Consider the following 24,333-nt stretch of genomic DNA (forward strand, 5'->3'; position numbering starts at 1 on the left):
CCTTGCTAGGTGCCAAAAACACAACAAAGTTGGCACCCACTAGGTGAGTTTATTGGAAAGGGCATACCGTAATTCCGGCTGCCACACCTGAGAGGACACTCTTCCACCCCTCCCTCTCCTTCCCTCCTTCCCCCACAATGCCTAACCTCAGATGACAGGGAGCCTTGAAGCAGGATTTCTGCTTAATGAAGTTTTGAGGCAGATTCATGGGGGTGGGGAAGCAGTACTTCAAGCAGTCAGATCCTTGACTGGCAGTTATGTACCAAGTTAGGATGTATCTAGATGCTTGTTTTCAGGGTTCAGTATTAGTGGCCTTTCCACTCTCTGCTCAGTCAGGCTCTGTGAAGTGCAAAGAAGGAAAATTGGTGCTTCTTGAACCCTTAACAGCTTATAGTATCCTGCAGGAGAGAATGGGTTGCTGGGTAGCTGAACAAGAACATTTTGTAGCAGTTCTGGCATGGCATAGCTATTTAGAAACTCACATTCTCTAGCAACTGTTATGTTACATACAAGTAATCAACAACCTGGATTTGAATGGCCAGAATGAAACTATACAAAATAGACCTGTGACTCTAAGGTTTGAAGAAAATTAAGGTTATTTTACGTTTCCATCACTCAAATATTTCATTCCCCCAAATACTGGTTTTTAGAGTTTTTTAAACTGCGGGTTCCAATTTATTGCACTTTTTACTATTTCCATTCTTAGATTACTATCAGAGCCATTAAATCATCAATCACTTGGGTATATGGAAGTACAATATTTTGCCAAATATTGATTAATAACACAACACACACACATATAATCAATGCATGGTAACCCTTCTGATGTATAATTCATTCTTTAACACTGACTAATAGAACTGAATATTTTTTAAAAAATAGGTTCCCTCCCTTACTGGCTCAAGAGGTAAATCCAGCACTTTTTTTCAGCCAGAACTTACCGGAACTCAGTTCTAGCACCTCTCAGGTGGTCGCCATTGCCATTCTAAAAGAAGAAGGGAGGCACTCATGGTGAGTTCTGGCACCTATTTTTCTAGAATAGGCAGCACTGGGTAAATCATTTACCTTCTTGAAAGCACTCACATAAGCACACGCAACCACTAGCACCTTAAAGCAACTCAAAATGCAATTGTCCTTCCCTTGCTCTGTTGATGTTCTTTACAGTGGAAAAAGAGTTCTGGTCAGAAATCATAGGGTTTTCTTAAGCATACCACCCATACTTCATTTCCTCATGAAGCAATGAAATCTGTGCATTAAACACTGCAGAAATCAAAAAAGTGAGAAGGTGGCCACCAAGTGGACCAACAAATTGCAGAAATTGGATTAAGCAGGCAAGCAACATGTGAGACTATTTAAACAGTCACAACAGTCTTACCTTCTTCCCTTAAACCTTCCAAAGGCAACAATACCATCTGTGTGATGATGAAGCACGCCTTACTTATTTAGAAAGGGTGTGTTTGATCTCCACCCCTTCTTCAATTTCTTTAACTGTACACTACCCTGGGAACAAAAGGTAGCCAGTGAAGCAGTCATGCTACAAAAGAACAAAGGGGTTTCCTGATGTAATATGCATAGTGAGGAACTGGCCAAGTCTGGGTGAGTTGTTTTAGGCTAACAGTAAATCTCAAAGATAAAAAAGCAATCCTGGTCTGTCAACTCCAAACATTTCACAATTCTTTTTCCAGTATTCAATACTTGCTTCTCTGAAGGACCCTCTGCAGGAAACAATGGACCACTCTAGGGTGCACAATAAGCTAAATGGATTATACAAGGAATGCAGACTCTCTACTGTGGCTGATGGCCTCTATGAATTCAGGCTGCAAAGGTCAAAAGGCCCAGTTCTAATTCTGAAGGGTATCATGAAGTAGAAAGCAAGTTAGGAAGATTTAGCAGATGCTACTTTAAGCATCTCAAAGCAGTCTAGATCCTCCTTAGGAAAAGTGCCACTGACTCCATCCTTTCATCCTCATCACATATAGCAAAAGTATTGAGTCTGCCAAGAAACCTTTTTAAAGCTTCTTAACGTTGGAGGGGGGGAATATATGTTTCACTGGTGGAATGGAAAGGAGAGAGAGAGAGAGAGACCACATGATTATTTAAACAGAGCATTTTATGTAGCAAGGATTAGTATCTAGTCTAGAAGACCACATGTATGCTGGAGTTTTCAAGAAGGGCTTCCTATTTTCAGCCCACGAAACCTACTTTGTAAGTCTGCTAGCTCCTCTGTATTGCCATTCAGTGTGGGGCTGCAACTGACAGAGAAATCAGTTGCTTCCCCAGGCACATTAAGTGCTTTGCATGTATGTGCCTATGTGTCTTTTCGGATATTAGACATCGTCTTGGGCCACACACACACTAACCTGCTTGTAGCACCAAAATCCAGAATCCTTCATGTTCATCCTCAACATGGTACCTTCCATTTAGATTGATTCTAGGTCCTGCTGCCCACAAGGGTGGGTGTGGGTGTGGTAACTTGATATGCATTTGAAAAACCTGCCCTTGATTAGTTTGCCTATGCTTTTATCAGAATGAAACCAGTTTCTGAAGAAGCAAAAAAAATGAGATAGATCTAGACCGTGTGTGGACTAGGTAGAATATACAAGTATTTGGTCTCCATTGATTCTAGAATAAAATGTTTTGCAGATGCACCATCAGTGGCGTCGCATGAGGGGTGGGGGGCAGTGCACCCTGGTGCCATGTCTGGAGGGGTGACAAGAAGGCAGCCCGCAGGGGCTCACGGTGGCGTGAACATCCATCGCACCACCGCAGCCACATGTGGAGGATCGAACGCCGCCGCCAGCTAACCACTATGTACAGCACATGTGCGGCGTCACATGCATGCGCTGTACGTAACCATGCTGCACATGTGCTGTACATAGCGGTTTGCTAGCGGTGCCGCTCGAGCACCGTACAGATGGCGGTGGGATCCCTCCGTCTCCGCTATAGCCGCAAACAGAGGATCCTCCATTCGCGGCTGCAGCCACGAGCAGAGGATCCCAGCACTGTCTGTACAGCGCTGGAGTGGCGGCGCCAACAAACCACTATGTACAGTGCATGTGCGGCGTCGCTACGTACGGTGCATGCTCTGTAGGTAGTGATGCCGCACATGCGCCATACATAGCCCTTTGCCGCCCCGGGTGTCACGGTGCCTTCGTTCACCCCTGGGTACCATACGTTATGCCCAGTACACATGGCCCATACATTTACACCCGGTGATGCAGTTATGGACAGCTTGTTTAGTCCAGATATGGCAGGATTTATGTTTCCTAACACTGCCCCATTCACCAGGAAATTATGAAACATTAATTTGGATCAACAAAATGTTTCACCAGGGCCAAAGGTTTAACAGCAAACACTATTATGCATTTCCATTATAGACAGGGAGACTGATTAAATATAAAAAAAAGTTTTCTTAGTTCTTACAGAACTGCAGGAAAACATGCTCTCTCACATACTTTCACAAACATTCTCACACACTGACATTTATTACAGGAGAACAGCTTGGTGTTTTGGACCTCCTTAAGAGCAGGTAGAACAAATAGGCAGCACCAAAATGTCAAAGAAGAGAGTCTCAAACTGATTTTTTTTAAGTGACATATGATGTGGTTAACATGCCAACATATAACCTTCCCCGCAGGGAAAATAAAAATCTTGCAGTGTTTTGATCCAATGAGGTAAACTACAGGAGTGTATTCAGAGCACCAAGGCATGCTATCAACTTATTCAATGCAGCATGAGATCAAGAATGCTTATGCAAGGGATATTTCCTCCTCACATTGCAGCTTTCTGCAGAAGAAACGGCTTTTTTGAGGGTCAAGGGGCCCTCAGAAAAAGCCAGGAAGTGTGGTAGCGGCAATGGAGAGAAGGGGTCGGAAGTCAGCCAGAACTAGCCTGCACGAGTGAAGCTCCCAACTCAAAGGAAAGGCTTTTTTTGGGCTGTAAGGGACTTTCTGGCTGTTGGTAAACCAGTATAGGAGACACAGTGATCGAGGGCTGGGAATTGGGGTAAGAGACTAGAGAGCCACAGGCACAGCCAACATAGGTCAAGGCAAAGTCTAATCCAGCTGATGAACACTACTCCTTTAGCTATGTCTCAACAAACAATTATTTGCACTGTATGGTATTAGGTCCCTTATAGCATGTGAGTTCCTAAGAAAACAATTTTACGGTCCTGTGGTCTACAAGATTTGTGTGCAGCTTTCATCGGGTGGGGTGGGGAAAAGATGCTTTTCAGAATAGCTGTGTGGTACAGTATTCCTAGTTTCTTGTCACCAGGCTGATTTGAGAATGTTATAAAGAAAGATAAACAACATTGACTTTGGTTTGGTGTTTGTATGGTTTCCTGTTCAGGAATGCTACAAAGCAATTGCTTTCACTATTTCCTCAGATCAGGGTATTTGCTGTAATCATTTGTTTCCCCAAGGAGACTTATAAAATAATAGAATTGTAGAGGTGGGGGAGGGGATCTTGGGAGTCATCTAGTTCAACCTCCTGCAATGCGGGAATGGGGCTCGAACCATTACTTTGGTTATTATTAATCACTTTCCAAAATCATATGTAATGGAAAGACTGCCTGTAAAGACAGTTTGGAAAATGAAATGAATCTACATTCGGAGCAGGTAAGCATAGCCTACTGCACCAAGATTGCACCAGATGAACTGGTTTCCACTGGTTTCTGAGACCAATTTAAAGTGCTTCTGATGCTGCCATTTAAAGCCCCAGATGGCTTGGGGCCATGTTACTTATGGGGCTGCCGGTATCCCATATCAGCCTACTTGCACCTTAAGATCCACTTCTGAAGCCATGTTGAGGTACCCGGCAACAAAGGATGGCAGGCTCACGGGCCAGGGCATTTTCAAGAATGGCCCCACAGTTGTGGGGAAATGATCCCATGTCAGATCAGGAAGTCCTCCATCCCTGCACACTTTCAAACAGGGCTTAAAAATTTGCCACAGTTTATAGCAATTAACTGCAGTCTAGCTGTTGATATCGCAGTGTGGTCTGAGTTCTGGTGGTTACCTGATGTCCTGCTATGTTTTGCTGGATTGTTGGTGGGTTTGCTAGTTTGAATAATGCTGGATAAATAATGTGCAGAGATTATTAAGATATTTTAAATGTTTATTTATTTATGTTACTGTTCATATTTTGTTTTGATTCAGCCTTACTTGCCAGACATATACATATAGCTCTGTTGGAAGGGGCAGGGTGACATACATTTTCATACACAGGACAGGATTTCCCAGGGTGGTGTCTGATCTCCACATGGAGTTCTGGCATGCTTGTGGGAGGGACATGAGAGAATTAAAAAGTGAGTGAAGAAGCAGGATATATGCAAGGACAGGGTAAGCTTGTAAAAGCCTTGACCTCTGAACAGAAGTGTACTTTAAAAGAAGTAGTAACTTGAAACATGCAAGGATAAGCTATTATTCATTCAACAGTAAACTTTCTTAGAGCATTAAGGACACAGTACACATAGATATAACCAGTACTTTTCTGGGGGGATGCAGGGGTAAGCATACCCCTAAACATTTTGTGAATCTTTGTACTTTTGTCCATTTACTGTATTTATTTTCCCCAATTTGAACTATAAAATTGTGATTTTCTGGAGTCAGAATGAAATTACCCCTAAACATTTTTTTAAGGAAAAAAGCACTGGATATAACCATAGGCTTGCTGAAATTAGTGGGCATAATGACACTTAGCTGTGTGTTGGACCATGCTAGTATAGTGAGATAAGTTGTGAGTGGGAGTTGTAGGGGGATGCAGGGGTAAGGATACCCCTAAACATTAGTGATCCTTTGTACTTTTGTCCATTTACTGTATTTATTTCCCAATTTGAATATAACAATTGGTGACTTTCTGGAGTCAGAATGACAATATACCCTAAAATATATTTGGAACAGAAAAAATAAGCACCTTGGATATAACCATAGGGCCTAGCTTGAAAATTAGTGGGCATAATGACACTTCGCTGTGTGTTGGACCATGCTAGTATAGTGAGATAAGTTGTGAGTGGGAGTTGTTATTTAAAGGACCTACGGTATATCCATTATATACAAATGCCCATTGTTGCTTACAACCAATATGATGAAGCTATGGGGTGACTCAGAAAAACAATGAATAAACTAAAATAAAATGTGGAACATAAAAAATAAGCACCTTTGGTGAGAAATCAAGGGTGCCAACTTGAAAAAAATATGGAGGAGGGGGCGCCTCAATATGGCTGCACACACTTCTGTTGCTGGGCTCTATTGAAAGCAGCTTCTCCATGTGAACCATGAAGTGACCTCTCTAGACAACGGAACAACTCTTCTTCTTCTTTTTATCTCTGAGACTGTGATCTGGGTGACGCAGATGCTATTAGGTAGTTGAATGTGCATGCATACTCCATTCATTTCCCTCCCTCACACCCTACACCTCCATATGGCCCCAGGTGCTAGCAATCCACTCAATGTCACTGCATCCGAAAGAGGACACCTCTCTTTCTCTCTCGGTATGTATATATATATCCTTTCTTGCAGGGCCGGCTCTACATAGACCCCCGGTGGTGCGCGGAAACCAATTGCGCCCTGCGAGGGCGGGGCGGGCGGCGGAGAGATCTCCGCCCCTCAGCACCAGGGCGCGCGATCTGCTCAAGACGGCCCTGCTTTCTTGATTGGAATTGGGGGAGGGGGGAAGCTTAGTGAGCTCTAGTCATCCAGCAACAGTCTTGGGAGGCAGAGAATGTCATCACTAGATCCAAAACAGTTTAGTAACTTGATGTGAAGACCCTCATAGCTGCTTGAACATGTGCTATTTCCACTGGTGGGGGGATATTTGCGTCTAACCCTCAGATTATATGTTGAATTCTGCTAAATGTAAAGAACATGTGGAAGGATTTATGTGGGGGGGGGGAATCAGGTGTATGCATTAAACATTCACGTGACTCTTTAGGATTATGACCTTCAAAAGTGAAATGGTTTCCAGGGCAGCAGTTTCATTATATTAAAATTATCCCAACAAAAGTAATTATGTTTTAATGGATTGTACTATATTTTTCACTGTCACAGTACGAAAGCCAGCTATCAGTGAAACAAGCTATTGAATTCCATTTTAATACAGAATTTACCATCTGTACTATCCAACAGTTTTAGAAAGCTTATTAAATATAGTCACAGTTCCTATAAACATTAGTAGAATTAAAACTGAGGCAGTATTTTTCTTATAAGATCCATGATTTAAGGACTCCTCAGAGGAAGAAAAAAACACATTTTCTACATTATAATTAATTAGTAACCCAAAATTAGCATTAAAAAGTTGCTAATTGTATACATAAATTCAGGAGCTTTTGTGATTTAAAAATAGATCCTTATTCTTAATGTTATGTAAAGCAACTGACACAGGAGGCACAAAAATTGTGATGTGCAAGTACTTACCATGAAGCCTAATAAAAATGGGCACTATTTTTTTTAATGGTATCAGTTACTGAAAAGGAATTCCCTTCTTGCAATTTGGATTATCAATTGCAGGCTATGAATTTCAATCAAAATCCTCCCTGAAAAGGTTTCAGTGGCTGTTTTAGATCAGTCAACAGGCTTTTTGGGACTGGCACTAGCAGTTGTGTCAAGCAACATAAGAATTTGATATACATGGGATACACATTTGATAGAAAACTCTAATACACAAAGCATGTATTGGAAATTAGGATAATTGATATGTGTGCATATACACCAGGGATATATGTGTGTGCACAATATGACAATGAAATTGAAAGGGCACCTTAAGATGGTTGTGGTGTCCCTCCAGATGTTGCTGGATTCCAACTCCGATCACCTCCAACCTTTGGCTATGCTAGTTGGAATTAATATTAATTGGATTCCAATAGCATCTGGAGGGTCAAAGGGTCCCCTTCCTGGTCTTAAGACTTTAAAACTATCTCAAGATCATCTACTTCAGCCCTTGCATTAAGCTACCCTTTGCATTATGCCATGCGATTCTCCAACATGTCATTATGCTCTGTTCTGATAGTAAGAAGGCATATCTAAAGGATAGGGGTAGAAGAGTTGTCTTGCACACAGTATGTGCCTGGCAACAGTTCAACAGCTGCCCACTTATTTTTCCATGTGCTGCAGAACCATTCAAAGGTAAGAGGAAGAGCAGCTTCATGTGTTACTGGCAGCTGCTGTAAATGTCTATTCCTTAGCATTGCAATACACAAATGATAAATGCGCAATTACAATCTAAAATATATTTGGGTCCTAGTACAAACTGAATGCCTTACCTTGATGTGCTCCTGCTCCAGCTTAAATAGGCTTACAGAAATGGCTGAAAAGAAGCAAATAACTGGATTGACTATAGGAGGTCCAGCAATTATCAGGATATATTCCATAAAGATAAGGATCTCTCAGATACCAGCTTTGTCTTCTGCCTCAGTAAAAGAACCATATCCATTGATTGACACAGAAAGTGTGCATGCACATGTACAATATGTCATGGAAAACAGTCCTCAAAGGTCAAGCTTAAGCAGTGAATACAGATTGAGGTTAATCTAAGCCAAAATTGCATTGTGGCCTTCAAAAGTACGCAAAGTGCAGAGTCAATTCAAACGCAAGTCCCCTGTACTTACGAACAATGAATGCTTGGGAAAACATTAAAATAGCTCGGTAAGGAAGCAAGCTAGCCTATATTTCACTCAAAAGCAAATCTACCTCACCCTCTTTATCAGATTATCAGTTTATACAATAAATGCAAAGTTCTTCTGTGTGGGGAATCTAAATGAGTGAGGTAGCCAAGGTTTGTAATTACAGTGGTACCTCTGGTTAAGAACTTAATTCCTTCCGGAGGTCCGTTCTTAACCTGAAACTGTTCTTAACCTGAAGCACCACTTTAGCTAATGGGGCCTCCTGCTGCTGCCGCCGCGCCACCAGAGCACGATTTCTGTTCTCATCCTGAAGCAAAGTTCTTAACCTGAGGTACTATTTCTGGGTTAGCGGAGTTTGTAACCTGAAGCATTTGTAACCTGAAGCGTTTGTAACACGAGGTACCACTGTACCTAATAAGGTGCATTAATTTGGTTATACAGTAAAGCTTAACTGTATTATGAATTGAGTGCCCTTTTTCCTGGAAGTTCTCCTCTAGTTTAGAATGTTAAATGGGATAGTGTGCATGCATGGCCCACGTGATCAGCATTCAGTCAGCCACATACAGTACCTGAAGGCAGCTGCTCTGCAGGTATGCAGTTTATTTAAGACTAAACTTTGCTCTCAATTAAACTGTTGCTGAACACTGTGAGGCTATGTGGACCTTTCTAATGGATCTCCAATTTACAAAATAATACCGTGCTGCTTGCATAAACAAACTAATTCTTGGCCACAATTCAGTGTTTGAAAACCGTAGGCATTCTTAATCATGTGATTTGCAACACGCAATGCTAGTACAATAATCATTTACATGTTGCTGCATGTTGGACAACATGGATTAACAATTATTGAACTATGCACGATGAAACATAATGTATGCAGGGCACAAAGCATTACTGTTGCCAACACAACATGCTGCCTTCACCACCCTACACAAACTACAGTTCCCAAGGTGCAGTGTGATAATAAACATGGAGAGGGCAGGCTTGCCAAAGGCATCAAGTGTCTATAAGCTTAAATATATGGGTATCATAACTGTGAAACTGTATTAAAAAAATTCCTTCAGTAGCACCTTAAAGACCAACTAAGGTTTTATTTTGGTATGAGCTTTCGTGTGCATGCACACTTCATCAGATACACTGAAACAGAATCCACCAGACCCTTATGTATATTCAGAGGGTGGGGGTGATGGGAATGGGTGATGGGCTGATAGGAGTGGTAAACCTGTTGATGACTGTTAACGACTGTTAATGACTGCAATTGGTCTAGCGGGGGGGGGGGAGCAAGGGCTGAGGTACTAAGGAAAGCTTGGATCATGTATAATGAGATAAGAATCCTATATCTTTGTTCATTCCAGGTGGCTCCATGGTTTTAAGCGTGCTAATGAGTTGCTGTAGTTTTCCATGTTTGAATGCTTTAAGACAGAATGTAATTTAGTGGACAAAAGAAGATTTGATGTAGATTTAATTAACCCAAATATGGTCAAGAGACTTTAAAGAACTTTACACCTGCCAGATGCAGATGGGTTAAGAACCAAACTAGATGCAACATGAGAGTTTTGTAACTTCAACTCACTTTTACAAAAAAAAAAAGATCCCTAGAGGGCCTGGATCCAGGCTGCGACCTTGGCCTTGGCAAAGAGAGGGATTAAACCTTCTCCTTCACACTGATATTGGTACAGGGGATGGAGCTTTTGATTTAGGGGAGATGATAAATGCCACCATGCAAATCCTGCTAAGAAAGACCTGAACATTAATTATTACTTGAAAATAAAACTTACATTCAGGGTAAAAGCAGGTGTATAAAGCAAATTCATAGCACAATTCTATAATTAAGGGAGCCAGTGGAGGGTCTATAGCATATGACAGAAAAGCCCACTATATCACACCCCCATTGATGGTATTGATAATGAAATTTAATATTAGTGACAGAGCTGGTGCAAGCAATTTTCCTCCCACTGAATTCAATGAAGAGTAGAAAACAAATACAAAAGGTTGTATTCAACTTTTACTCAAGGCAGACCTACTGGGTGATATTAAACAAAGTTATACTCACTGTAGGCCCATTGAAATTAATGGATATTACTAAGTTAGGCCCATTCATTTCAGTTGGTCTATTCTGAATAAAACATACTTTAATACTACCCAATGGGTCTACTCTGAGTAAAACATAATGCTAAGAGGGGTGGGAATGAGGTCCACCTGTGCAACAGGACTTTCAACGTGCCTTCCTCCCATGCATACCCTAAACCTGTTTTAGGGGTTCACCCAACCCTCCAGACCAGATTTAAGGGGTGTAGGAGCAGAGGGGGAAAGTTCCATTGTGTGAGCAGACTCCATTCTACAGATACAGCAGATTAGTTGAATCCTGCCCAATGGACCTAACTTAATCACGTTCATTAATTTCAATGGGTGTACTCTGAGTAAAACTTAGTTCACTACTACCCAAAATCACATGCTCTCCATGATGACAGCCCCCTGCAAAACATTCCTACAAGGTGCATAGGATATAGCGAGCCAGTAACTCAGATGACAGAGGACTTAGCATAGAGCTAGATCAATCTAACCTCATGCCATGCACCAAACTGAGAACTCTGAGGATGGCACCTATGGAGAAATGGCACATTGCACAAAATAACTTGGTCATGCGCACAAGGGGTGGTCCATGCTATAAATATCTATGGCCACAACTGTCTCCCATGTCTCCTTCTGACTCAATTTGTTACATGTGAATACTGTGTCTTGTGTGGTAACATTCTTCCTTCCCAACAGAAGGGAGTAGTGTCCTAAAAAATACATGCTAAGCACACATCCCTGCACACAGTTAGCAAAGATCAGGCACTCCACTTCAACAGTTGCCACCGTTGGGTTCCGGTTTCCGCCGGCAGGAATGGCGGACCTGTTTTCCATCCCTCTGACCTTCGTAAGGAATTTGGCGGTTGCTAGGGGAGTAAATGGCAACCCCCTACCCTCTCCGGGGGTTACGGAGAGGGGCCGCTGGCCCGCGATGCCCCCAGACCCACTCCGACTGTTTTTGGAGTGGGGGGAGCTTGGGCTGAGCACTTACGAAGGCCAGGACTCCCGGACGCTAATCTGCATGGCGGGGATTTCCATAGTTAAAGAAGATAATTAGGCTTAAATCTATGGACATACTTCAGAAGGAGGGGAAGAAGCGCTGTTTACTGCTGAGAAATTTATGCTGCTGAGGGAGAGGAGTCAAAGGCTGTATTTCATCTGGAAGAAGGATTGATGGGGACGGAGCGATATGGGAAGTGAGTTTTTTTTTTCTTCATATGAGTCACTTCGTACCTTCCCAGACGCGATGTCCTGGCTTGTTTGGAGTGAAAGAGAAGCAAAAGACTGTGTGAGTTGAACTTTATAAACTGTTGTTACTGAGCATATTTTTTAAAGATGTGGAGTTGCCGACGAGAAAAGCCCCCCTCTAGTTGGACGGAAGGAGTGCCTGGACGCGTTCGGAGGATTTATGAGCTGTGACGCACTTTGAATTGGAGCAGCGACCTGAAGCTAAGTTCAGCTATAGGGCAAGGAGATCCATTAATTTACCAAGAGTCTATGGTTTGATGTTTGGGTCTTCTGCCTGGAAAAGCTGTAAATTTTACAAAGATCGTTATCTACATGGTTATGAGAGAAAACGAAAGTGATTTGAGTTTTTTAAGATGGCGCTGCTTCGTGTTGACGACGCAACAGGGAGCTCCAGACCAAGAAGATTTATGGGGAGGCTGGACTGATTAACCCACACAGGAGAAAGAACATTTGTGAAACCTTGTTTGATATTTATCTCAGCAGCTGGGAAACAATTGGTTGAAAGTGGAAAACATCTATGTGACTGTAAGGGAAAGATCTGGATTATTTTGAACTCGGAGAGACGATTTGAACTTTAGAAAAAAGACGGCAGTGGACGGTTGCGAGGAACCCCCAATTTCTTGAAGCATGGGAACCCAAAAAAATTTTTTAGATGATTTGGCATAACATTCGGTTTGATTGATATATATGTGTATAATTTGAAATAATGAATGTGATATAATTGGTTTTAATTGGAAAATTAATAAAAATATATTAAAAAAAAAACAGTTGCCACCGTTGAGCATTCATAAACATTTTTGCCTTGCAGTATTGCAGTCTAGTTGCATGGAGAAGGACAGGTTGTCACTGGACAAAGAATTCCCTTGCAAGTGAAGAGGTAAGTGTGGCATCAAAGTAGTCTTTTCTCCCCACACCCCTCACTCAGAAGGGTATGGTGAGGCATGCGTATTGGCAGAGCACATGGATGGCACCTCTCTTTCTCTCTCACTTCCTCACAAATACCTTCTGTGCATCCTGGTCCATCCATATGCTCCAGCTGCTGATCATTTGCTCTGAGCTGTTTTGCAGCCAATTTCCCAAACAGAATCAAGGACATGCAAAAGGCTTGCTGTGTCCTCTCTTTCTTAAGCATGCCAATTGCTGAAGTCATATCCTATTTCTCCTGGAAGTCCGAGAAAGATCGAAAGGAGGACAAAGAATAACAGGTGCCAACACAGCAGCCTTGTGAATGACCACAACAGAGGCTCTCCGACTGAATTCATTCCTATTACTCAGACTAAGGCTTAGTTGTTATTCATGGAGGTAAAGAATATGTTGTACCTTCTGAAAGCACTTTGGTCTATTATCTGCACCACAGCCAAGTTTCATGCAGAACAAAGTATTAGAAACGGCAGATTAAGGTTCACCTGGCAGGTTGAAAAAAAATATTGTCAAATGTATATTGAAAAACTGGCAAAATAATTTAGGTGGCAAAACAGGTTCGACACACATAGTTTTGGCTTTAGCCAGAATAAGTGTCCTTTTAAGTATGCTACACTGAATTCCACCCATTGTTTTTCTTCTGGATGTAAATCTAACTGACTGTGAGGGGTGGGGATTGTTTGGTGTAAATCCGTTTACAGGGTATAACTAGTTTCCATGCTATCAACTGCCAGTGCATGAGCTACCTTTAATTTGCAAATGTAGCTTGGATATCCCTTTATCCACAAAGAATTCTTGCCCCAGAATACTGCAAAAACCATGTTCACAGAGAGGGTAGCATTCATATTGTCTTGCAAGTGCTTTAGGATTTTAATACCATTTTCAAAACTGATTTAGACATTGATTTAGGTTACAGGAACTGAAATGAACATAATCCCATCAGTAAGTATACAGATTCAAATGCAGAACTCTTCCTTAGCTCTCAGCTTTAATATACCCTGTTTCTCATATTTTAAGACATACCCATAAAATAAGCCATAGCAGGATTTTTAAGCATTCAAGGAATATAAGCCATAGGTACCAGTTTCTCAATCCACAATCTGTGGATATGACCATTTCCCAAAGTGTATGTTAGTCATCTAGGGACGCTTCCTAGATGTGTCTAAGAGGCAATTTACCTAGCTGACAACTCTGACCAGGTGGTTTACCTTATAAAGAGGGTTGGCCAGGAATGAGCCATTTAAGCTTATTACGATATCAATGTCAAGCTCAGAGAAGAACTGCCAAAGCCCAACTAATCCTTCATGCTGAACTGAAAACATATATTCCTAATAGGAAAACAACACGTGTACCATGAAATCATATTTGCAAAAAGATGTCCCAATGACCGTTGTTATGGTTGCATTAACTGGAAGAATTGACTAAATTACTGGAGATATAACAGCATATTTTTAATCTTAGCATTTTACACCGACTGCTAGCATCAACATAAATAAAAGTTTTGAAAAGCAATTTCTTTAGTTTATGTTGCCATTACCAGGAAGTGGGGAGTGGGGAGTGGGGGTGGGGGCTTAGCTCTCATCTGTTTGCTTTAAACTATTCAACCAGTTTAAACAATACAAAACTTCTCTAACATGCAAGCTGTTTAGGATTAGACTATGGAAGAGTACCAGTAATGAAGTAGGTGACGCTTGAAGGCTTAAATGCCTCCAGTATGCCTTTCACAGTTCATCCTTTTATATGTGACTTTTAAAAACTTTTATAACACAAGTTCTACCAAACTAGAACATATACTAACCCCTTTTCCATGGGAAGTATTGAAAATGAAACTTTGCATATAATCTTTATAACGTTTCTAGAGTTTGGTTATGTGGGGAGCTCTTAAAACAGCGTAAGATGGGTGTGATGGGAAGATGGACTGAGTGGTACTCATCCTCATAGATAACCCACCCAATGAATCAATGGACAATGAGATGGAGCAGGGGAAGGCTTGATGTAGACGGTGCAGTGAACAGACTTGGTCTCTCTCACCCCAGATAAACATGACAGATGGGTAGAAGAGGGCCAAAAGTCTGTTTGATCACATTCTGACCTGTTACCCTATTCTAGGGCACCTCCATCCAGGACCAGTAAAACAATGTGATAAAGCTTTCACTTGTCTGTCCCACTTGAACAGTGCTCCTGGGCAAGTGGAGGATCTCCTTGCACATGGAAAAACTGCAGATCATGCATGGGAATAATTTGTTGTCTCTTTAAGAACTGGAGAGCAAATGTTGTTAGAACTGGCTGGAACTTGTTAGCAAATCTTGGTAACCGAGCAGAAGAACACAGCTCCTGAGTTTGTAGTCTACAAGTCCTCCAAGTTGATTATTTTAAAAATGAAATGCTTTATTTATAATCAGAAGTCCAACCACATTAAACAAAACAACAAATCTTAGAGAAGGCTTTTAATGGAGAAGCCTGTATATAAATGGACTCTCCATGTTTGGTGGAAGCCTGTTTCCTTTATGTCTTGTTGCAGTGTGCCATACTTCTCTGAGCTCCCCTCAATAAGAAATGTGTAGGGTGGCCATGGGATGGAGCTTTTCTTGGGGGTGGCCCACCCAGTCCACTAATCTAAGATTTGTATGCAGTATGTTGTCCCAGGTTTTTAAGATTATGTTTTATGGTTGGTGGCTTTGGTGTATGCATTCTTGCTAGTAGCTGTTGTTCTGAGATCTTGTGCTTTATATTGCATTTTAGCTGTGATTTGTAATTGGGGTGGGATGTGCTGGCTTGGATCTTATGTCTTAATATGTTGTTGTTTGTATCTTGCTACTTGTATCTTGTTACTTTTAAGTATTGTATAACATGTAACATGTAGGTATTTTTAATGGGCATCGAAAGTGGAGAAAATGAATACATAAATGTGAAAAAAGATGTGCATTTGGTTTCATCCAGCAGGACTTTTCTTACATTTTCTGCCAGGCTATTTCTCCCTGACATTCGGGTGCGGGTATGTTGCAATAGGGTACAATATCATTATCCCTTCACACTCAAATAAATGGTACAGCCAACATTGAAAATGGCCCACAATCTGAATGATATGGCTAACCTGGTAAAATATTGTCTGAATTATATTATCAAGCTGTTTGGGAGACAGAAAGGGATAAGATTTGCATGCCAGTACCACTTTAACCACCAAAACTACAAGCACAGAGTTATTTTTTTAAAGGTCATTGAACCAAAACTTGCTGCCAAATATATTTATCTTAATTCTCACAGCCTCTTTCTTCTATCTACAGATTAAATTTCTATATCACCCCCAAGAAACAGAATAGTTGAACAATAGCAAACATTATTAGCTCTCCTCAGAAAACAAGGAAACAGAAAAAGGATCTCATATCACAATTCACTCCCAAAGATGAAACAAAATACTAAAATAAAATATCTGCTCGGGTACATAAAAAGTGGAGGCATGTAACTTTATATTTTAGGGTTACACTCATGGCCCTATCTTAAGAGTAAGTTGGCTGAATCACATTCCACCCCTATAATGAGAATTTGTGTGGAGGAGAGTCTATGTTTTATAATTACAAAATGGTTCAATTGACTGATCTGAAACTTAACATTGTAGACAATTATAGAATTTGTTTCCATCTGCACTGCATGTTTTGCAGTAGTAGGAACTGCATAATAAGGCAATACTGTTCCAGTTTCTGAGTTCAAAGCAAAGTATTATTAGACTTCTCTGCATACTAAATAACACCTCAATGGACCCAATACCGAACCTTGGGAGGCTCCACTTTCTACATGTCTCAATTCAGAGAACTGTCCATTTATTCCTACTCTTTGCTTCTTGCAGCTTAACCAATTTGGGATCCACAAGAGGGCTTCTCTTTTTTTCCTTGACTGCTAAGCTTACCCTGGAGTCCTTCCTGAGGAACTTTGCCAAAAGCTTTTTAGAAGTCCAAGTACACTATGTCAACTGGATCACCTCTATCTATATACTTGTCGACACTCTCAAAGAACTCTAATTAGGTTCATGAGATAGGACTTGCTCTTGCAGAAGCCAGGCAAACTCTGCTTCAGTAAGGCTTGTTCTTCTACATACTTGGATATTCTATCTTTAACAATACTTGTGGTTAATGAGTACAGAAGGTAACCACGAGTCCCACTTTGGGCAATGCATTAAACCAAACATTGGCTTAGCAACACAGCCAGGGAGGTGCAAATTGGCTGTGAGCTCTCCTCCGGGAAATTGTTCATTTGCATGGTCTGGCTAAGCGAAGGTATGGCTTAGCTTAGCATGTTGTGAAAATGTACTTATTAATTCACACTGTTTTGTTAAGTGATATAGCTTTTGGGAATACAGAATCTGATGAGTTCCTCAGACTCAATCTAAATTAAGTGGCTAAAGTTTCTGCTACCTAGATTGTGGGCCTGTGCCTAAGGATCTGTACATTTTATTAAAACAAAATCTAATATATTACAGGTGCTTCTAACAAATAAGAAGTGATTGCAAAAGCAGGATGGGCAGAGCACTGAGATCCATGGAATGACAAAGCCTCCACCTATTCGAATCCCTATACAAGAATAATGAATATTCAGTTACTTAACCTTTCAGGTGCATACAGGTCACATGCTTGGGAGGCCAAACTTGGGTTTAAAAAGATGGCTCCTCTGCTAATAACAGCATATAATCTAAGATTAAAATGTAACACAATAATTTACATTCTTCTTCTTATTTTCCTACGTAGCAGTTATTATTGGAATATCAATCCTGTTCTCAGGCAACTCTTTTGTTTCTTCTGTGAGAAGAATGTACACTGCATTCTGTCAAAATGAAATTCTGACACATACAAGGCTATTTGCTCACTATCCGATTTGACTGTTAACCTTTCAGCTGCACAGACTCTTACAGCTGGTCCAATATTTGAGTGCCCATTCATCATTTAAGATTGGAGAAAGGATTCCTGTCTCAAAGAAATCTTACGGGAAAGGTCAGTGAAGAAAAAGCATCAGCTATGATTCATAGCTTCTTGCTAAACCACTTCTTACTTAGCGAGCAAGAGTAGGATGGAGTATGAAGAGGAGAGGAGAGTGACACAGAGTAATGTGGGGGTACTACTGGTCTTGCCCAAAAAACTGGATCCTTTACTGGATCAGCAAAATGTTGCAGCAGAGGCAAGGAGGAAACGTGAAAAATAAGATGAAACAGACAACTCAGGAAGGTCACTTCGCCCTTTAGTGGCTTTCCTCTCTAAATAAAGTGTGTATTAATTAAAAGCTGGTGATTTTTCCAACAGGGCTGGAGGGGGGCAAGGGTAGGAGGCTGTCATTAGTCACAAGCTCAAGAAGTCATAGGTCCTGCATAAGATGGTGGTTGTGACCAGCAGTGGTGTGGTTCACGTTGGCAGGTGTGCTTCTTTTCCTGAGACAACACATGGAGAGACAATCCTGAAGAGCAAAAAGAGGAGTCCTCCCTTCCAGTTCAGAGTTGAGTCATGGGAAGTGGGAGGGGAACCTGGACCTGGAAATCAAGAGTCAGAAGCTGTGACAGAGGATCAGACCTGAGAGGGTCAGACCAAGATTCAAACCAAGGAACAACGTGAAACTGCCATGGACTGGTTGGGCGCAGAGGATCGGTGGGAGGAACCAGTTGGGGAACCCACAAGGGAAGAAGGCTCAGAGCCTGCAGAGTGGTGGGCCAACAATGTGTGGTTGGAGGAAAAAGAGGAAGAAGACTGGGAGGAGGAGGTGAAATACGTTTGAGAGGTAACAGGGCTTAGTGAGCGGGGAGAGTATGTTGCAGAAAGAAGTCCAGAATCAGAGGCAGAAGCTGAAGCAGGATAGTAGAGATTAATCCGGCTGGCGAAGAGGCATGGGTGTCCACTCCCTTCTGCTGTCCACTGTTTTGCTAGACAAGCTGCACTCCTCCTGGTCTCCCAGAACCAGGAGAGGCTTGAAGCAGGCAAAGAAGTTAGCTTTATGCAGGATGGAGTTTCAGATTGATTGGGGGAAACCATGCAGCTGTGAGGAGGTGGGTACCTTTAGTCTCAGCAACTGCTTCATCGGGGCAAGACCTACCGGAGATGAGTTGCTAGGCTCATTAGGCCTGTGCAGAATCTGTTTTTGCTAATAAAGAATTAACTCCAACTTGCTCAGTGTGATTTACTGCTGACTTGATCCTGTCCAAAACATGGTGTTACTTGGGGAGTGCTTTTCAGCCCCATGGAACCTCCAATGTGGGGTTCTGCAGGGCTCAATTCTACCCTCCCCCCTGTTGTTTAACATCTACATGAAACTGCTAGGTGGGGTTATCCAGAGGTTCAGAGTGTGTTGTCAGCAGTATGCTGATGACACACAGCTCTACTTCTTGACATCTGCAGGTGCGGCAGTGGACATGCTAGACCAGTGTCTTGCCTCAGTAATGGACTGGATGAGGGCCAACAAAGTGAAGATCAATCCAGATAAGACTGAGGCACTGTTAGTGGGTGGTTCCTCAGACCAGATGGCTGGGAGGTCGCCTGCTCTTGATGGGGTTACGCTGCCCCTGAATGAGCAGCTTTGTAGCTTGGGAGTACTCCTGGATCCTTTGCTGTCGCTTGAGGCTCAGGTGGCCTCAGTGGCTCAGAATGCCTTCCATCAGTTTCAGCTGGTGGCTCAGCTACGCCCTTATCTGGACAGGGATAGCCTAACTACTGTTGTCTATGCTCTGGTAACCTCAAGGTTAGATTACTGCAATGCGTTATACATAAGGCTGCCTCTGAAGACGATTCGGAAACTTCAGCTGGTGAAGAATTCAGCAGCCAGGTTGCTCACCGGAGCAAGACGGTTTGAGCATATTACACCGATCCTGGTCCAAATGTACTGACTACCAATTAGTTTCCGGGCCCAAATTGAAGTGCTGGTTTTCACCTATAAGGCTTTAAATGGCTCAGGACCACAGTACCTCAAGGACCACCTCTTTCCATATGAACCTACCCAGACCCTGAGATCATCTTCTGAGGCCCTCCTTCGTGTGCCTTCTCCTTGAGAGGTCAGGAGGGTGGCAACACAAGAACGGGCCTTCTCTGCAGTGGCTCCCCGTCTATGGAATGCTCTCCCCAGGTAAGTTCACCTGGCGCCTTCACTATAGGGTGGAATAGAAACTAAATAAATTGATGATGATGATGGATGAGGAAGACATGACCCAACAGCTAGCATCAATAGACTGGGCCAGTCATAGGAATATAAGAGTCTTACTGGATAAAACCAAAGGGCTATCTAGGCCAGCATCCTGGTTCCCATATCAGTCTATGGGAAGCCTGCAAGCTGGACATGAGGGCAATAGTCCTCGCCTACTGTTGTTACCTTATCTTCTTTTCAAAGATGCTGAAGATGTCAATGGGTCTCTTTGAAATTGTGCTGTCAGCACCAACCAGCTAATTGGTGCTGACAGTGGACCTGATTGGTGCTGGTAATAAAGCCAGCTTGTCAAGGAACAATCAAGAACAGCTTTTCAAAAGTATGTAATGCCCCCTATCAACAAGTGGGATACAAAATGTTACGTCAGTCCAAGGCCACAAATCAATATGCTTTTCGCTTTTACCAGACTACACTCTCAGCATAAATCCAACAGAGACCAAATTGCTTTCCATACTCGCAAGCTGTCTTTGAGTGTTCACAGACTAATAAAGACAAACAGGGGTGTGGGTGCTAAAAAAAATGGTCTCCTGTACTGGCAGACATTATGGCTGCTTGTTCAAATGAAATATAGAGGAAGGGGAATTAACTCAATTTTATAGCATTACAATCCTTATAAAGCTTTGATGTCACTGCTGACCATTCAAGTTATTCTACTTAAAAGGCCAAATCCTGGGAGTCTGCGTTTACATTAAAACATTGTATTGGTTGTTACCAAGAAGGGGAAAACTATACGCAGGTAGATCTATTTTTAAAAGAGTTCATATATCATGATCTTCATAGGTGTCACTGCTAGAGTAGCATCATATACCGAAGACGCAGGGGCGCCTGCTATCCTATTTTTATACATAATGAATACGTCAGTGTTAGGAACTGAAGCCACAAAGGGACTTGAGCCAAGATTTATCAGGCAAGGGTAGATTTTCACATTCATCCAACACACACAGTCTTAGTTTTCATTTCTTTGAAAGCATGACTCCTCAGTAAGAAGAGAAAAGGGTTGTTCCTCAGCAATTTCACCCTTTCTGGTAACAGATTTGTGAATACCATGCCACCATGAATCAGCTACTGCTTTTTAGTGAGGTGGTGCTGTTTCAAATGTATTGAAATATTGCTGCATCTGTGCCTGCCAGCAGGGTGGATAGTGACATGATCACATATTAAAAAACTGACTTTTCTGCATAATGAATAAAAAGAAAGAAAATTCACCATTAATCTCAGTAGGCCAGATGAAGGAATTATGGCAGCAAAGTCCCTGGGTTGTTGTTGATGATGAACCCTACCAGGTTCCTTTGCGGTGTTCAGTTGTCTGACCTGACCAAGCAAAGATCAGCTGCTTGGCAGTTTTTCAGAATAGGCCTTCTTCTAAGGTGCCATCACATGTTAGTCTTGTGAAATGACTACAGTACATGGAATTAAAGGGGCAAAAGAGCCACACTGCTGGACACATAGCCTGATGCTGCAGGCCTTCCCTGGCCCTGCCAACATTCATGCATGAACACTGATGTCTATAGCAAGGAGCCCTTGTAAATGTCTCCTGCTGTAGACATCCACCTTCAATGCATGACCAACATGGATGGGAAAGCTTCTCACAGTGGGGATAGTGCCAGCAGATGTTTATTTATCTAGCTACGGTAGCTATTTTTTACTTTATTTAAAGCATTTTGGCCCTGCTCTGCATCTGAAGAGACTTTCCAATGGCACACCAAGGGGGCTCTAGTCATGTTTCCCTCCCTCATAGCCTGTTTTGCACCTTCTGTCATCTTTTTTGACTTAAGTAGATGGACTGCTTTGCTGCCCAGGGTTAATTTTTGTGGGGATTATGGCAGACAGCCACTCTCAAAGGACAATAATGTTTTGCTTTCCAAGTGGCAGATATACTGATTCAGGGTACCTCTGACTTGATACCTGTAATCTACAGCTTTGGGATGAGGTGGGTTTAGAATACAACACAATTTTATTCTGTTTTATATTTGGATGTGACTTTTTAACAACACTGTATTGCTGTTTATGGTTGTGTTGTTCTGTACAGTATTTTTAGCTACCCTGTGCTCTAGTTAGGAGGACAGGTAGGAAATAAGTAAAAATTATAATGATAAACTATGGTTTAGTGTTACAGTATATGTGAAACTGGCAACAGTATCTTGAGAATTTCCTATCAATCCATTGTATTTTATATAGTCATAATCAATTTATTTATACACCACATTTTCTAGAAATACTTTAGTGCTCAACTGTTCACAGGAAATAAGCAGCGTACAATAATAGTACATATATACTTCCACAATATATACTTCCACAATTTATTTTTGCAAGTACTGAAATCATTCTCTTTTTGGTTTGAAATGACAGTGACAAACCTAGAAAGTATCCTTTTGGAAACGATTCAAATAAATCTAATTCTAATAAATCTAGCCTAAATTAGCATTTACTGTATATTATTAATTTATACGGTATAAACCATTTACGGTATACACCACTCACAATTCAAGAATATTCAAGTGGCTTACAACAACTAAAATACAGATTAATTTAAAGCAACACATTAAATAAAGATTAATGACTAATTAATAAAAAGCAGCATCCATAATTAACTGAAGTCCAACAAGCACAGCACTAATGGGTACCAAAAAGCCATATATGAAACAGTTTTTAAGAAGCACCAAAAGCATAATATTCTCAGCATTTGAGGGAGGGTGATGGTTACTAGCAACTCATTATTGCCTTAATAGTAAAACATGAATTTATTATTGACGTGTTAATTCTTCTTAAATAGTATGTCTGTGTGCTATAAATCTACCATTTAAACACTCCTGTTTAAAGAGAGAGAGAGAGAAATAACAAAATGTTTAGGGAAAATTCAAAGTGCTGCAATAGTCTGGGAAGGAAGACAAGCTTTGGCAAAGGTTTCTAAGTCCACTTGATGCCATATATCTAACCCTGTCCCCAGGGAATGAGAGTTCCCACACACGCACCCCTCCTGTAGCATTTCATTTTAGAAATGCCTTTGAAGCACTTTCTCTATTCAGCAGAGATGGCTTATTACACATTTTCCTTAGGGCTGCAATTAATATTTCTCCCTGTAGAAATCCCCTACTGGGGATTCCTGCAGCATATGATCAAAAGCTTCAGAATATTCTTGTAAGCATTTTCCAGCTGTACGCCTGATCTCTAACAGACTAAAAAAGGTTTTTTGACCTTAGTCTCAAAAGTCTGCTCTTCAACTTGGCCACAAAGTTCCACAGCAAAGTCCCTGCAATTTCCTGCTTTAAAAGTATCCTGTGGCATTTGCTCTCTTGATTTACACAGAATGGTAAGGGATGGACTAATAACCACCCAGATACTCCCAAATGTGATATCTGATAACATAACTTAAATCAACTGCCATACACTATTAAAAAGAGGTCATTAGATATAGCAGAGCACATTATCTCATTCTTTGTATCTGGTATCTTCAAGCTAAAAGTAAATCAGGTAGCAGAACTATGAAAAACCTTGCAGATCTGCTGAATCAGAGAAGAATCAATGGACTTTGTGGACTAATAACTTGGCACAGTATAAGCCAGCTTTCAATTCACAGTGAATAATACCAGAAAAATATGTGCTGGTGTGGTTCATGCTGATGTGGTACATGGTGTGGGGAAGATCAAGAGTGGAACCCAACATTGCACAAGCATATTTCTATTCATGTATTGGTACTTCACCTTCCTTTCCCCTGTTTAGCTTACCTCACAGCCACAAAATCTGCTCCAGGGGGTCCCCCAACCATCCAGATAAGAGCGTGACATCATATAGGGGGCTTCAAGTGGAAAAAGAAAGTGGTCCCATTGTGCAAGTGGAAAGCTCTTGCTTGTAAATAGGGAAAGGATCTTCACAGAGACAGTGTAATGATACCGACTCAGCAGCAGGAAAAGAACCATTCAGGTCCAGAGTGAAAGGTTGGCTGGGATGGGCCTGGTCCAGGAAAAGAGGTCAAGACGCACAAGTTTGGGGTCAGCTACAAGAAGTTCAAGACAGCATGAAAGCTGATAAATTGTTCTAACAAGTTTTCTTGCTGCATGAGTGCTTAGTCTGCAAACAGATGCTGTATTTATGTGGCTGTGTCTCCTGAAGTGGCAACTATTCCCAGAAGAGAGCACTAAACCTGCCCTCCTCCCCCCAATCCAGCTTGGCCACCCCAGGCTGAGGCTCCATGCTCTCTTTCCGTCAGGAGGGGAGGGAGCTGGAAGTCCCATCTCTACACTAGTCAAACAGAATCTGGAAAAGGAAGAGGGAGGAAAGGACTCCCATCTATTCCTGCCTCC

At 41.7% G+C, this 24,333-nt stretch overlaps 1 protein-coding gene across 14 annotated transcripts in view; it reads right to left on the reverse strand.

Moving 5' to 3' along the window:
• ATP2B2 (ATPase plasma membrane Ca2+ transporting 2) overlaps positions 1-24,333 on the reverse strand; it is a 377,201-nt gene that overhangs the window by 159,808 nt on the left and 193,060 nt on the right. For 10 of the 14 annotated variants that reach the window (XR_009557107.1, XM_060271480.1, XM_060271479.1 and 7 more), the window contains exon 1: positions 1,376-1,519. The exons of 2 other annotated variants lie outside the window; for them this stretch is intronic. The gene's annotated coding sequence lies outside the window, so the exon portion shown is untranslated. Of the gene's footprint in view, positions 1-941; positions 984-1,375; positions 1,520-8,260; positions 8,312-24,333 lie in introns of those variants that run through there. 2 more of the 14 variants (XM_060271475.1, XM_060271477.1) reach the window with 2 other exon arrangements.

This window comes from Zootoca vivipara, chromosome 2 (assembly GCF_963506605.1).
Source record: "Zootoca vivipara chromosome 2, rZooViv1.1, whole genome shotgun sequence".
NCBI classification, from domain to species: domain Eukaryota; kingdom Metazoa; phylum Chordata; class Lepidosauria; order Squamata; family Lacertidae; genus Zootoca; species Zootoca vivipara.